The 14,970-nt window shown below is 39.9% G+C and overlaps 1 protein-coding gene and 1 non-coding gene across 4 annotated transcripts in view; one reads left to right on the forward strand and one right to left on the reverse strand.

Moving 5' to 3' along the window:
• KNL1 (kinetochore scaffold 1) overlaps positions 1-5,831 on the reverse strand; it is a 65,604-nt gene extending 59,773 nt beyond the window's left edge. Inside the window, exon 1 of one of the 3 annotated variants that reach the window (XM_060618924.3) lies at positions 5,523-5,831. The gene's annotated coding sequence lies outside the window, so the exon portion shown is untranslated. The other 2 variants (XM_060618922.3, XM_060618923.3) reach the window with 2 other exon arrangements.
• A 162-nt stretch (positions 5,832-5,993) lies between these two features.
• Positions 5,994-6,075, forward strand: TRNAS-GCU (transfer RNA serine (anticodon GCU)). Its single transcript has one exon. It is a non-coding gene; the product is annotated as a tRNA-Ser (tRNA).
• Positions 6,076-14,970: the final 8,895 nt, after the last annotated feature.

Here is a 14,970-nt window from a genome sequence, read left to right on the forward strand (position 1 = left end):
ACATTCTCTCTCTAAAATATAAATAGCAAAAAATAAAATAAAATAAAAAGTATAGCTGATTATGCTTATAATTCCACTCAATGAATATTTCTCTTTCCAAATGTGAAATAAGAGACATAAGCTGAAGTTTCCTCAACTGGTCTTAGTTCCTATCTACACATAACTATACTAAATGCATTAACTTTATTTTATTATTATTATTATTATTATTATTATTATTATTTAGAGAGAGTGTGTGTGCATGCACAGGAGAGGGGCAGAGGGAGGGAGGGAGAGGGAGAGGGAGAGGGAGAGAAGGAGAGAGGGAGAGAGGGAGAGGGAGAGAGGGAGAGAGGGAGAGAGGGAGAGAGAGAGAGGGAGAGAGGGAGAGAGGGAGAGAGGGAGAGAGGGAGAGAGGGAGAGAGGGAGAGAGGGAGAGAGGGGGAGAGAGGGGGAGAGAGGGGGAGAGAGGGAGAGAGGGGGAGAGAGAGAGAGAGAGAGAGAGAGAGAGAGAGAGAGAGAGAATCCTAACCACGCTCCACACCCAGCACGGAGACCAACAAGGGGCTGTATCCCATGACCCCAGGATCATGACCTGAGCCAGCATCATGACCTGAGCCGAAATAATGAGTAGGACGCTCAACCAACAGAGCCAGTCAGGCACCCTATGCATTAACTTTAGAACCTCACCTCTGTGTTAAGAAAAAATTCTACTGCAGACTTCAGAGAACAGAATAGCTACATATTTTATCCAACAGTATTAGCATTTCTACCACATCATTAATTCCATATACATAAACTATTCCATCAAAGTTCTTATTTTAGAAGTAAAACAAAAGAAAATGCCAAAAAAACCCAGATACTTAAAAGATATTTTACATGCTTTCATCATATATAACAAAAGCCAAGTTAAGGGACAATAGTTCATAATGAATCTGAACTTCAAACTGAAACAAAAATCTGCTTTTTTAATATCAATTTATTCAATTAGCTGTCAATATAGCAAGATGATGGGCATCTATTAGAATTTGATTTCAGACCCTCTCCTTTCATCCTCCATAACTTTCTCAATTTGTTTATCCATTCTTCTGGTTTCACTTACCCCTGCTCACATATAATACCCATACCTACTTACAATATTTCTAGAAGTTGATTTTTCAAGATAATTTTTTAAAAATAGCAGCCCCCTGCACTTCACTATTCTCCTTAAAAGCAACCACTTTTACCATTTTAGGGTAATTATTTTGTATTTAATGAAAGCTCTTACTTGCAACCATCTCCACCTCACATACACACCCACCCCCACACCAAATAAGTACAGTACCAGAAAGGAAATATCACATGCCAATTTCAGCACCATAAATATAAAAATCCTAAATAGATAGCACAAAGAAGCCAACAATTTGTAAAGAGAATAATACATCTTAGTCATATTGGTTTTATTACAGTAATGCAAAACTTGCTCAACATTAGAAAATCAACTTTACAATTTGCCATACCAACAGATCAAATGGAAAAATCATAAGATCATCTCAGATGAAAAAAGTTTGACTTTAACATCCTTTCATGTTTAAAAAAAGAAGAGCCTAACAAACTAGGAAGAGAGGATAAATTCCTTAATCTAACAAGCCATATCTATTTAAAAAACCAACAGCATACATCAACTTAATGGTGAAACTGAACATCTCCCTCTGGGATTAAACAAGTAGCACACCTATTTCCAATTCTGTTATTCACAAAATCTTAGTAGTTCTTTTTCCAATATATATCCCACATGCATTATATATATCCAAATGCATTCACTTCTATCTTCGGTGCCCCCAACATAGTTCAAGCTACAATTACCTCTCATGTAAACTATTGCAAAATGCACCTAATGGTCTCCCTACTTTCATTCCAATCCCCCATAGTCCCTTATTTACATAGACAGTTATCTTTTTTTTTTAAGCTTTATTTATCTTGAGAGAGATAGAGACTGTGTGAAGGGGGGAGGGGAGAGGAGGTGAGGGGGGGGGGTGGAGGGAGAGAGAGAGAGAGAGAGAGAGAGAGAGAGAGAGAGAGAATATCCCAAGCAGGCTCCATGCTGTCAGTGCAGCAGTGCGCAGCCCAACCCAGGGCTTGTTCCCATGAACCGTGAGATCATGACCTGAGCCGAAACCAAGAGATAGTGGCTTAACCAACTGAGCCACCCAAGTACCCTGACAGTTATCTTCTTAAACATAAGTTACATCTAAGAGACTCACCTACTTAAAACCCTTCAATGGTTTCCCATAGTACTGAGAATAAACTCTTCACCAGGATTTACAAAGCTCTACAAGATCTGGTCTCCACCTGCCTCTCAGACTTCACACTTCACCTGATGCTACTGTCTTCCTCACTATGCTAGCCACATTGGCATTTCCATTCCTGCACACACAAAGCTCTTTCCCGAGCCACTGAATTTATATTTGTTATTCTCTTTTGGCAAAAAAAAGCCACGAAAAGCACCCTTTGTAGCATTGTGTATGTCTCTTTTGTAGCATTACCACAACTACAATTTAAAAGTCTGTTACGTAAAGTAATTATTCCTGTTACTTCCCCAAACTACCTATGACCCATTAATAAACCCTATGAGAATAAGGCTGGTGTCTCTTACCCTCACTATTATATTCTGAGAAACTAGCACATGCTTTGTACATAATAGGAGCTCAATAAATATTTGAATGAGTAATTAAGAAACAATTCTTTTAAGTTACCTCTACCATCACTGACTTCCATAGTTTTTCTCCTTTCGAGAATATTTTTAAATTCAGTGACACATTCAAAATTCACAGAGGGGCGCCTGGGTGACTCAGTCTGTTAAGTGTTGGCCTTTGGCTCTGGTCATCATCTTATGGGTTCATGAATTCAAGTCCCACATGGGGCTCTGTGCTGACAGCTCAGAGCCTGGAGCCTGCTTCAGATTCTGTGTCTCCCTCTCTCTCTACCCCTCCCCAACTCACACTCTATCAAGAATAAATATAAACATTTTTTAAAATGTTTAAATAAAAAAAACAAAATTCACAGATAAAAATATTAAATACTATAAAATCAAGATCACCTAAACATCTTCACTGTTTGAAATAGTCCTATCTAACCTGCAGACCTACTGGTCTGCAGCACTTAATTAAATGAGATTCAAAGCTTATTTAGGTCCTCCTTTAAAAAAAAATTGTTATATAACTGTAAGTTCCACTTTCAACAGAAATAGGTACCCCAGATCATGTTAAGCTTCATTTATAAAATGCTGTTATGGTTGAACTCTTTATTGCTCTCACATTAACTAATTATTGATTGGTTGTAAAAGTGTGCACCTGGCACCCAAGGGTGCTACAGCATACTCACAGAAGCGTCCTAGGATTTTAAATTTTTGAGAGAAACAGCAATTCTTGACATCTGTCAGGCACCATGAATACTATTTGTTCAAAACAGTACCCATTTGTATTACATTAGTTTTGATAACATATTATTGCCAAGTTGGATTTTTGGCAGTCACTATGATATGAAGCACATATTTTTTATCAACATGGTACAGGAGACGAGGGTGGCAGTGTCCAGTATGATTCCAAGATTTGAGAAGTTGTGTAGTGTTCAACAGGCAAACATATCCAATTAGTAAATAATTGAGATTACTTAAGAAGAAAATATATTATCTTTTCCTTCAATTTATGCATATTATTTTTTTTTCAAATGGCTACTAAGCAGTTAGGACACAAATTTATTACAACTTAATTTTTTAAGTTGTTCGGACCTAATGACTTAATAAATGGAACTATTATGTGTTTTTTGTTTTTTGTGTGTGTTTGTTGTTGTTGTTGTTGTTTTTTGACCTTCGGGCACCTTGAGCCAAAAAAGTTTGGTAATTACTAGTCTAAATAATCCAGAGGTGTGCAAACTACAGCTACTGGGCCAAAGGAGCCCTTATGTGAGTGTTTTTTCTTACATTTTCAATGGGTTGTAGAAGACAAAAGAAAAAGAACACAAAACAAAAAACAAAGAACATGCAACAGAGACCATGCTGGTGACCAGGTGACCACGTAGACTGCAAAACGTGAAATATTTTCTACCTGGCTCTTTGCCTACTCCTACATTTACACTACCAATACCTAGAGTTAAGGTATTCCATGGTGTCCACTAATATAGGCTCTAGACTTGTGCTGTCCAATACAATAGCTATTTAAATTTAATTTAAAAGAAATAAAATTGAAAATTCGGTTCTTCACTCACAATGGCCACATTTCAGGCATTCAGTTGTCATTTGTGACTAATGGTAACCATATTGGGCAGCACAAATCTAAAACCTTACCATTATCACTGAAATCTTTATTGGACAGCATTATCAATATCTAGAGCATCTTCTATGCTCTTATTTAGCATCAAACACGTCATTGATACTACCATTCCAAACATTGTATCTGTCATCTTCTATACATTTCCAGCCATTCATTCACGCAGTTAAAAAGAATTATACTGCTTTGAACCCACCCTTTAATTAGCAAAATTTTAGGCTGACTCGACTCTGCAAAGCATCCTTCTCTACAAGTGCCACCTCATATGCCCTTTTCTCCACAAAGCCTCTTTTAGTCTCCAGTGCCTAAAGCATCCAATAAGCTTTCCCCTTCCCGTGCTCCCTTACCACCTTACAATTTCCTATCATCCTTTACATTATCTTGTATTCTAAATATTTGTGTATATTAATCATTTCCCTTTCTGGACTGTGTGTAAACTCCTCCAGATTAGGGACTCTGCATCATTGCTCCCGGCCCTAGCACAAGACAAGGAACCCAATAAATATCTGAGGAATTCGAGTGATCCAATTCAACTGAAGTGAAAAGCTCTGCTCTGGTTTTCTCTGTCGTATCTCTACAACTTTATCTCTAAAAATCCAATTGGCAATACTGTTTTGAGAAAATTTTTTCTTAAACTCTATTACTGAGATAAGCAGCAAGAAAAAGGGGGTTTAACTCCGAGCTACAAATGACACAGGGAGATTTGCCAAAACTCGCCTGCGGCGTACTGATACTGGCTTTATTTGTTAATGTTCTTGTTACTGCATGAAACCGAATGTCTGCTCAGTGCTGCTAAGCACACGGATCAGACACTGCAAATAAACTACGACCAGTAGAGCACTTAAAACCGCTCATCGCTGTCACTTCATTTATAGCTACGAAAAGACAGAGTGGGAAATACAAACCGCCGGGAGTCGCAGGGAGCGAGGAAGAGTCCGGGAGCGCTGACAGAAGAGATGGCAAGGCGGGGCGCCGCGGACCCGCAATCCAAGCAGGCCCGACGGGCCCAGGTGTGGAGGGAGAAGTGCTAGGGAGGAGAAAGGCGCACAAAGTGCAAGCCCGGGTGAGCAAAGGTCCCCCAAGCAGGCAGAAACTTCTACTCCCGGCCCAGCGCTTTCGGAGGCCGCCAAGGAAGAGGGAGGGAGCGTCCCCACCTCCGCCGGGCCTTCAGAGCGCCCAGAAAAAACCTAAAGCCTCCGCCACGGAACCCTGGAACGAAAGAATCATTCTCTTTACCCACCGCAGTCCAAATGCTTGACAAATGCTCCTCAGACTTTTTTGGGGTCCGCGCGCTCCTCAGAAAGAGCCCGCAGCCACCCACCAACTTCACCTCACAACGCCCAGACTGCCTCAGTGAGGTATTCAAATCTAACCGCCTAGCTATTGCACATGCGCAAAGCTGCTCTACGCGTCGGCTCCGCCCCTTAGGCTCCGGAACAACCCAGTACCCGACTCCTTTAAGCAAACTTCTTTCCCAGTCTGTGTATCAGTTTTACTTCTTTCAAGGTTATCTCGTTTTCAACCGAATTTTCCTTGGTCCCTCCCCATTATAGATCCCTCACATTGCGGGAGCAGCCATCTTCTTTTGATTACTTGCTATAACAATATCGGATCTTTGTTTCCGTACAAAATGGCGACTTCCATAACATTGCGTCATATCCCCCTAGTATTACTCCCTATAGCTACCAGGAAGCACTAGACTTCTGGGACGAGGTGGCCGAGTGGTTAAGGCGATGGACTGCTAATCCATTGTGCTCTGCACGCGTGGGTTCGAATCCCATCCTCGTCGAACGCAGCTTTTTGCCTCGGACTGACGTAAATTATGCGAGTGAAAATAGTTGGCAATTCCAGTTACGGATTTACTAGTCAATTTATTCTGGCGTCACCAATGTCAGGTTTGGCCAAAAGCTGTCTTTTGGAGCACTCTCACCTCACAGATAAAGAAGACAGGGAAAGAAACATTCCAGAACACATGTGTGCTTGATTTAGTTTCTTTTTGTATGAAACAAGCAACAGTGCATAGAATTCTACCGTTATTGCCATCCCTACATATTCCAATGCTGGTCTGCTCCGTCTTAATTAACCTAGCTTCTGAGTGAGGGAGTTTAATTGCTATAAACTCTTACCCCAAGGTTTTTAATACCTGTCCTTGCTATGAAATACCAGGTTTCACTGCAAAAGCCACTTGGAGGCACAGTGTTGAAGATTCTCTTCCAGCTCCCAGCAGGCTGCATGTGCTCAAGAAAAGTATACACTGGGAAACATTAAAAAGATGTTGACAACATATGGAACCTTGGCAGTATCTAGAAGCCAGAGAGCGAAGACCTGAAACATGGCTACCTTCCCAGAGAAGAAAGTGTTAAACTCTCTCTCAGATTTAAGCTGAGAGGGAGGCACAGGGGAGAGAAAAAGAATAGAGAGGGGTTCTCCTCTTCAAAGGTCATCAGGCAGATTTATTCAACTCATATTTAGCCTTTGTTTATCCTCTATTTATTATCTACAGGCGCCACAATGAATTACATCACTTTAACTCATCATAACCCTATGATCATGATAGACATTTTTATTACTCCTTTTTACAGATGAGTACACTGAAAGATAAGTTTGTCGGAGGCTATACAGCTTCTGTAAACTGTGTAAGAAAGGGCAGTGTAACTCAAGTCTGTCCAACTCCGGTGGGTCTTAATCAGCATCCAATACCATGACAGAGATTAGTATTTAGTGCTCATTAATCCCTTGCAGAAATGATTTACATGTTCTCTCTCTCACAAGGCTGAGCACGCTGCATAGTGCCACAGAACCTGGCACCTGGCTGGTGCTTCCGCAAGGTTTGCAGCACTGAGAGTGGAAGGCAGAAGCCCCTGCTCTGCTGGCACCACTGGTTCCGCCCTCCTTAAATCCAAATCCCTTGGGAATATTGATGCCTCCCTGAGTTGAGGGCTTTGGCTCACCCCAGCAACTGTCTTCAGTCTTGCTCTTTCAATCCATTCACCACCCTGCTGTTAAGAAAGGTTTTCGGTCTGATTTCCACACACTCATAAAGTGTCTATGGATAGAATTCAATTGGTTATTTGGTTGGAGGAAAAAATGCATCTTTATTTTCACTAATCTATCATTGAAAGCACTGCCTTCAGTAAAGGTAAGCAACAAACTACGGTAATATTAACGTTGCCTGTGATTTTGTTACCGAGAGAAATCACAGATATTTTAATAAATTTTTATATCCCCTTACATGCTCATAACTATTTCAAAATAATAGTTATTACACTTGCCAATACATCTTGTAATGTTACACATTCCTGAAGGTACATACATTATTATATTATTGTAACACAGATTTTAAAAATATTTTGATAATTGTATTCCAACAGAAGTGTTGCCTTTGAATTCCAACAAACTTAATTTTATGCATTTAAAAACAATATTCTGAGAAGGGACCCAACGACTTCAGCAGACTGCCAAAGGGGTTTATGTCACAAAAACGGGTAAGAATCTCTGAGGAGACTTTTCTAAAGCACCGTGAAGATACTGACCTTAACCTGAACTAGGCCTTTCTCTCTCTACACAGATGCTGTTCCCACTCCTCTCCCTGGAACATGTTCCTACTCCCCTGTACCTCCTTCCAATTCACCCCTGCCTGGCTGGCTCCTGCTCCTCCTTCAGATCTCAGCTTAGACATCATCCACATCAACCAGCCTCCCCCTTGCCCTGCAACCTGCAGCTCCTTCTTGGATTCCCTGCAACTGGACCCTGTGCTCTCTCTGTTGCTGTCCGGCCTTTACACTCCTTCTAGTTGCTACTGTAACTCCCTGGGTTTCCCCCAGGACTTGCCAGACAGTTTTTCAATTGCCCATTAGGACTGCAACCTCTCTAAAGATTGGCAAGCCTGCATCATTTCTCTGAGTTTTGCCTGCTTCTGGCAGTGACCAGTGCCTATGGAAAACTTATAGTCTATTCATGAGTCCAGTCTGTACAAATAAAAAGCAAGTGGATTGCTTTCCCAAAGGAAAATCTTCAGCTGTAGAAATCCTGATAATACAAGGCACTGAAAGTGTCTGGAGAAAAAAAAAAAAAAATGTGAGTGGAGGCTCACTTTTCCAGTCTTCAGTTCTTTACCTGTTTTCATGCTTAGTTCATTGTGGTTTCTTTCATATGAAATTGCAGTGATACTCGCCATGACAATCCCAGTTTTTGCATTTTCTATAATCTCTTGACCTGTAAGAACTGTGCCTATTTTAACTTTTTCTAAGAGAATCAAAAGAATCAAAAACGTCCCAGATTATTTAAAGGGCCACGATGGGCGCTGAGAAGGGCGGGGAGGGGGGCGGGTGGATCTTGGGTTAGCAACGGAAAAATAAATTTGTAGTACATCAGTAAAAAAGTTAGAGGCGCCATCTACTGGCGCAACTGCAACTGCAAGACTTGAACAAGGGACTTCTACAGGAATGCCTCCTACCTTTGGAAAGATCCCCCCATCACTCCCAGAAATTTGTCAATACACCACAGGTCAGGGAGACCATTCTCTATCAACACCGGGGTTCTTCTTCACAAGGCCTATCCTGAACTATTGCAGGACTCCTCAACCGCTGGAAGAACACAAGAGAAAAAATCATTGCACAGTCAAAAGCACTACCAAGATATTTCAGCTCTTTTACTTTTCAGTGCCAGGGAGTGGGTCTTCATTCTCCAAATCCAGTTTCAGGAAAACCCACTCTCTTCAAGAATGAGGTGCTCTGGGAAGAACTGTCCGGTGTTTAGTTGGTGACAGGACAGAGCTTTGAAGGAAGAACTGAAACCAAATGAAAAACAAATTTTTTTTGGTGTGCCTCCACTTTATTAACTCTTGCAAGGAAAACCCAGACCTTGAGCTGCAGGGCTCACAAAGATTGGTTTGGAGAGCCAGGCAATGACAGAAGTGAGTTTAGTCTGTTCCTCACCATTATGAAGTATGGTCTCACTGGAGAACCAGTTATAGGAAAACAGTCATGACAAGGCCTGAAGAAGTTCGAGAGTGAATCTAGGTATTCTCTGTGCTGCAACACCAACCAGAAACATTTTTCTTTGCTCAAATAATTCCCTGAGCTGCATGCTATTATGTGAAAGCATCCCTCTTGCTATAACAGCTTCTGGGAATGCCTCCTGAGTTGAAAACTAAATAATATTTTCATATTGAAGATTAATAGAGCAAAAACTGAAAGTTTTTAGTAACCTTATGATAAAACTCAGTTTATAGTAACCTTGCTTAGGAAGGACAACATGAATAAATGCCAATAGACTGGGGAACAACACTTGCTAAATCCCTTTGCTTTGTGTCTTCTGCTGAGGTAGCTATGGATAATTAGCAAACAACAACCAGTTACACCTTTCCTTCCCATCACATTGAGGAGGAACAATGCCCCAGATTTCTAAAAAATTTCTTAATGTTTATTTATTTTTGAGAGAGAAAGGGAGAGAGGGAGAGTGTGCATGTGTGAGCCAGGGAGGGATGGGGAGGGGGATGCAGAGGGAGGACAGAGGATCCAAAGTGGGTTCTGTGCTGACAACAGAGAGCCCAACCTGGGGCTCAACCTCAGGAACCATGAGATCTCAAACTCAGGAACCATGAGATCATGACCTGAGCCAAAGGTGGAAGCCTAATTGACTGGCCTACCCAGGCACCTCCAGATTTCTAAATTTCTAAATTTCCATATGAAATCTTCCAGAAAGTAGTAAAACTGGATCAAATCCAACTCTAAAAGTGCAAGTTAATGGATGAAAGCAAGACCTGGGAATGTGACCAATGACTCCATGGAGTTAGCAACAGGAGCAATCATTTTTTTTTTAATTGTGATACTATAGGGCAGTAAGTTACTTTTTGTTTTTTTGTTAAGATTTTTAAAAGTTTATTTATTTATTTTGAGAGAGAGAGAAAAAGAGAGAGAATCCCAAGCAGGCTCCACACTGTCAGTGCAGAGATCATGATCTGAGCCAAAATCAAGAGTCAGATGCTTAACCAACTTAATCACCCAGGCACATGCCCCTGGGGCATTAAGTTTTTTGTTTCTCTTTGGGTCATTGATTTTGAGCATTTTTTTCCCTTTGGCTTTTTCAAAGATTCTGATTTTCTTTTTTTTATTTTCATTTTTTAATTAATTAATTAATTAATTAATTTATTTATTGAGAGAGAGAGAGAGAGAAACAGACAGAGTGTGAGCAAGAGAGGGTCACAGAGAGAGAGAGGGAGACACAGAATCTGAATGAAGCAGGCTCCAGGCTCTGAGCTATCAGCACAGAGCCGGATGCGGGGCTCAAACTCACAAACAGTGAGATCGGACCTGAGCCAAAGTTGGACGCTTAACTGACTGAGCCACCCAGGCGCCCCAAAGATTCTGATTTTCTTGAAATTCTTTTTTTTGTTTTTTTTTCAGTAGGCTTCAGGCCCAGCGCAGAGCCTGATGTGGGGCTTGAACTCACGACTCTGAAATTAAGACCTGAGCTGAAACCAACAGTCAGACTATCAACCAACTAAGACACCCAGGTGCCCTGATTTTCTTGAAATTCTTATCTAAATGTTTTGATTTATCTTTATCATTCCTTTAGTAAATATTTAGAAGTGTTACTGATGGACAAATGAAGGCTGCACTTGTTCTGAATTATGACAGCATACTGAGTGATTAAAATGGACTATTAAGGAGACAAAGTCATCTCAATTATCAACTTTCTGTTGATAACTAATATAGCTATGGATTTAGAATTCTGATTTTTTAATTCTTGAATGGCAGAGAAACTACATATGAATGTGAAAAAAGAAGTTTTTTGGGGCACCTGGGTCAGTCAGTTAAGCAACCGACTTTGGCTCAGGTCATGATCTCCCGGTCCATGAGTTCAAGCCCTGCATTGGGCTCTGTGCTAACAGCTCAGAGCCTGAAGCCTGTTTCAGATTCTGTGTTTCCCTCTCTCTGACCCTCCCCCGTTCATGCTCTGTCTCTCTTTGTCTAAAAAATAAATAAAGTTTAAAAAAGAAAAAGAACTTTTTTTCTAACTTTTAAAAAGTTGAGGGGTGCCTGGCTGGCTCAGTTGGTGGAGCATGAGACTCTTGATCTCAGGGCTGTGAGTTTTTGAGCCCCACAATATATGTAGAGACTAAAAATAAAATCTTGGCACCTGGGTGGCTCAGTTGGTTAAGCATCTGACTTCGGCTCAGGTTATGATCTCACTGTTGGTGAGTTTGAACCCTGCATTGGGTGAGCATGAGCCCTGCTTCAGGTGAGCCCTGCTTCTCTCTCTCTCTCTCTCTCTCTCTCTCTGTCTGCCCTTCACACACTTGTGCCCTCTCTGTCTCTCTCAATATGAATGAATGAATGAATGAATGAATAAGAAAATCTTTTTTAAAAAGTTGAAATGGATCCTTGACAATGGTTTCTGTGTACTTACTGAAAGGATCATTGCCAATAAAGTCTCCCTTCAATGACTGTCAGCAGTCATTTTTTGTGTAACCTAACAAGTAACAGAGGCAGCCGTTATTTCAGCATCATGGGCTAAACAGAATTGTCTTGTAGTTCTGGAGACTAGAAGTCTGAAATTAAGGTGCCAACAGGGCTGTGAGGGTGAATCTGTTCCACAATATTTTCCTAGCTTCTGGTGGTTTGCTGGCAATTCTTGGCATTCCTTGGCTTGTAAAATTCTTAATCCTTACAATTTTGCCTTGATTTTGATTCTGGAAAACTTAGCACTTAGGATCAGATACAAAGCTATTCTCTTTAAATTCTCAACCTACCTTAACTTCAACATTTAGAATGTTAGAAAGTTTATAGGAAAAAAGAACCAGAAAAATTGCATCATTTATTATTTTCTTGAATTAGTGAAGTATTTTCAAGAATCTGTGTCTAGATGCCATGATATGAAGTGTTAGGAAATACAAGGCACAGAGCTCTCTTTATGTCTGAAAGTATGCCAGATCTAGAACACAAAAGCCATAAACTGCTTTTAGATCCCTGTTCTTTTATGATAAAGAGCAGTGTTTGAATCTGCCAAGGCATATTAAAGTGGTCACTTTCACAAATTATTATATATTCCTTCTCATATTCTCTCAAATACCAGACATATAGAGTTCGCTTTCTACCCCTGGTGAAAGTGCCCGATGGCCTAGGCATGTGGGAGTGGTACCACCAGCTACACAGAGGTCAAATAGACCTTAGGAGTTAAGTGGTGGGGGACTAAAAGAGGAGGGTCACTATTTCAGAGATAACCAAAGGTTAAACAAAGAGACAAAAAGAAGTATTTTACTAACATTTTTTATATTTTTTATTTTGAAAGATATTATACATATATACGTAATATATATATGTATATTTATATATATATGTTACATATATATGTAACAATACATATATACGTAATATACTGTGTATTCAATTTAAAGGAACAATAATAAAACCAATGTCATGTTAACATGACCCAGCTTAAGAAACAGAACATTAACAGCGCCTTTGAAGCTTCCTGTGTGCCCCTCCCTGCTGGAATCCTCCCACCAGAGATAACTACTAAATTTGGTGTTAATCATGCTCTTGCTTTTCTTAAGCAAATATACATGTATATATCCCTAAAAATTTGTCTTACTTGTTTTTGAATTTTATATAAATGGAATCATATTATATTCATTTATCTATGACTTCTTCCATTCAACATTATTTTATCCATATAGTTCACTCACTTTCACTGTTCCTAAATATACAATTGTCTGAATATACAATTAGATATCCATTCTCTTATGGATAGGCATTTTGGTTGTCTCCAGTTTTTTGCTATTACAAGAATGCTGCTGTGAATATTCCCACACATGTCTCCTGGGGTACGTGTGCAAATGTTTCTCTGGTTACATAACTAGAAGTGGAATCATTAATTATGTGCATGTTCAACTTTACTAGGCAATTCTTAACAGTTTGGTGTGGTTAACAGCTGATAAAAATGTTGCAGTTTTGTAAATTTGGACAAGCTTCAAATGAAAGGAAGAGAGTACCCAGAGGATTGGGAGGGGAAGAAAACAATAATCATAAGCATAGAGAATATTGTTTACTATGTACAAAGCAAGTGTTCTTTTTAATTTTTAATTTTTAAAAATTTACATCCAAGTTAGTTAGCATACAGTGCAATAATGATTTCAGGAGTAGAATCCAGTGATTCATCCCCTACATGTAACACCGAGGGCTCATCCCAACAAGGGTCTTCCTTAATGCCACTAACCCATTTAGCCCATCCCCCCTCCCACAATCCCTCCAGCAACCCTCAGTTTGTTCTCTGTATTTAAGAGTCTCTTATGTTTTGTTCTCCTCCTTGTTTTTATCTTATTTTTGCTTCCCTTCCCTTATGTTCATCTGTTTTGTATCTTAAATTCCACGAGTGAAGTCATAACGATATTTGTCTTTCTCTGACTAATTTCACTTAATGTAATACCCTCTAGTTCCATCCACACAGTTGCAAATGGCAAGATTTCACTCTTTTTGATTGCTGAATAACACTCCATTGAATATTTATACCACATCTTCTTTACCCATTCATCTGTCAATGGGTATTTGGGCTCTTTCCATACTTCGGCTATTGTCGATAGTGCTACTATAAACTATTGTCAATAGTGCATGTGCCCCTTTGAAACAGCACACCTGTATCCCTTGGATAAATACCTAGTAGTGCAATTGCTGGGTTGTAGGGTAGTTCTATTTTTAATATTTTGAGGAACCTCCATACTGTTTTCCAGATTGGCTGCACCAGTTTGCATTCCCACCAGAAGTGCAAAAGCGTTCCTCTTTCTTCACATTCTCACCTGAGTTGTTAATTTTAGCCATTCTGACTGGTGTGAGGTGGTATCATTGTGGTATCATTTGTATTTCCTTGATGATGAGTGATGTTGAGAATTTTTCATGTGTCTGTTAGCCGTCTGGATGTCTTCTTTGGAAAAGTGTCTATTGTGTTTTGCCCATTTCTTCACTGGATTATTTGTTTTCTTGGGTGTTGAGTTTGAGAAGTTCTTTATAGATTTTGGATGCTAAACCTTTATCTGATAATGTCATTTGCAAATATCGTCTCCCATTCTGTTGGTTGCCTTTTAGTTTTGCTGATTGTTTCCTTAGCCATGCAGAAGCTTTTCCTCTTGATGTGTTCATTTTTGCTTTTGTTTCCTTTGCCTCTGGAGACATTTTGAGGAAGAAGTTACTGCGGGCAAGGTCAAAGAGGTTTTTGCCTGCTTTCTCCTCTAGGATTTTGAGGCCTTCCTGTCTTACATTTAGGTCTTTCATCCATTTTGAGTTTATTTTTGTGTATGGTGTAAAAAAGTGGTCCAGGTTCAATCTTCCATATGTTGCCATCCAGTTTTCCCAACACCATTTCCTGAAGAGACTGTCTTTATTCCATTGAATATTCTTTCCTGCTCTGTCAAAGATTAGTTGGCCATATGTTTGTGGGTCCATTTCTGGGTTCTCTATTCTGTTCCATTGTTCCAAAAAACTAGTCTGTTTTTATGCCACTGTTTTTGTGTCTTGATGATTACAGCTTTGCAATACATCTTGCAGTCTGGAATTGTGATGCCTCCAGCTTTGATTTTCTTTTTCAGGATTGCTTTGGCTATTCAGGGTCTTTTCTGGTTCCATACAAATTTTAGGATCGTTTGTTCTAGCTCTGTGAAGAATGCTGGTGTTATTTTGATAGGGAT

This window comes from Panthera onca, chromosome B3 (assembly GCF_046562875.1).
Source record: "Panthera onca isolate mPanOnc1 chromosome B3, mPanOnc1 haplotype 2, whole genome shotgun sequence".
NCBI lineage: Eukaryota > Metazoa > Chordata > Mammalia > Carnivora > Felidae > Panthera > Panthera onca.